We start from the raw sequence: 1,833 nt of genomic DNA on the forward strand, positions 1-1,833 counted from the left end.
CATATTAAAAATAGAGTTACCTAGAAACTATAAAAGGAGAGATATTTTAATAAATAATGAAACATAGAACTATTCTTTAATCAACAATAAAGAATAAAACATTTTGAAAATTGAATGAAATTAACATTTTGAAAACTTAATAATATGATTTCATTAATGAAATTGGTTTTGTGAATGAATTTTTTTTGAAAACTGAACAACATGATTTCATTAGTGAAATTGATTTCATGTTTCCTAATCAAGATGAAATTTGATTTATTAATGAAACTAGATATGATTCAGTCAATGAAATATTTTTTGAAAACTGAATAACATGATTTCATTAGTGAAACTGGTTTCATAAATGAAACATTTTGAAAACTGGATGACATGATTTCATTAGTGAAATTGGTTTCATGTTTCCTAACCAAGATGAAATTGGTTTCATGGTTTCTAACCAAAGTGAAATTGGTTTCATGGTTTCTAACCAAAATGAAATTGAGTTTATTAATGAAACTAAATATGATTTAGTCAATGTAACATTTTGAAAACTGAATAATATGATTTCATTAATGAAATTAGTTTCATAGTTCCTAACCAAAATAAAATTAATTTCATGAATGAAACATTTTGAAAACTGAATAACATGATTTCATTAATGAAATTTGTAAAGAAATCAATTTATTCATGAATTTTACAAATGAAACAGAACAATATACTCAAAATCTGGAAAATATCACAACTATATTATTAATAAATCTGGAAAGATTTATAAATTGAAAAAAATATCGATTTCTTTTGTTATTTTGAAAATGAAATAAAAAATAACTAAGAAAAAGATGATTATAAATAAATTATGAAATTGACGGATTACTTTTATTTAATAAAATAAAACAAAATATTAATGTTGGTAAGTATCTATGAAAAACAAATCGATTGATCGTTTCCTAAAAAACCTATAATCAATATAATCTTCTAGATTTAGACACAATTAAAATATTACCAAAATTATTTATTATAAAGTCAAAAGACAATCACACCCTTATGCATTAAAAAGAAAGGAAAAAAAAATAGAATTATGTTATTGGTTGATATTAGTTTGTATAGTTTATATGAAATGAATGGTTTGAAGAGTAAACCACCTATCGCTCTCTCTCTCTCTCTCTCTCTCTCTCTCTCTCTATATATATATATATATATATGTATATATATACTAGTTGTTTGACCGCGCAATGCGGCAGGATGTCAAATTTTCTAATAAGCCTACAACTAAAAATGAGTGCAACTATTTATCAAAAGGTACAAAATTTATATTTAAATCTTCGACAGTGGAACCCTTACAATGGTTTAGTGAAAAAGAGAATCAAAAGAATAAAATAGACGTACACATTTTACTAATAACTTCTTTTTGTGTGAATAGCCTCAACAATTTCTGTAAGAAAATTCATAAACAAGCCAAAATTCAGATTATTTAAAAAACATATATATGATGAAATATTAATTGACATGTCACTTAACTTAATAATTTGGTAACTTATAGTAATAATAATAATAATTTTTATATACCAAAAGGAGAATGCGGAATGGTGTCAACTTGGGTATGAGAAATGCAAGATGAGATTGGAGAAACCACAACAGTCATCATGCAAGCGCATATCAGAAATGCATCTTTGTATTTGAGCCAGGGGCGGAACACAAACTTTCTAACCGTAGGGGCCGGAACTAGCATATTATATATCTCAAAGGTACCAAAAATACATTATCCAAAGTTATAACATAGTAAAACTTTAAAACTAAACGTTAAATATAAACATGTGAAACATCGCAAATCAAAGTGGAACCCGTCTATCTTTC

This window comes from Cynara cardunculus (assembly GCF_001531365.2).
Source record: "Cynara cardunculus var. scolymus isolate 2C chromosome LG 17, CcrdV1, whole genome shotgun sequence".
Taxonomy (NCBI): Eukaryota; Viridiplantae; Streptophyta; class Magnoliopsida; order Asterales; family Asteraceae; genus Cynara; species Cynara cardunculus.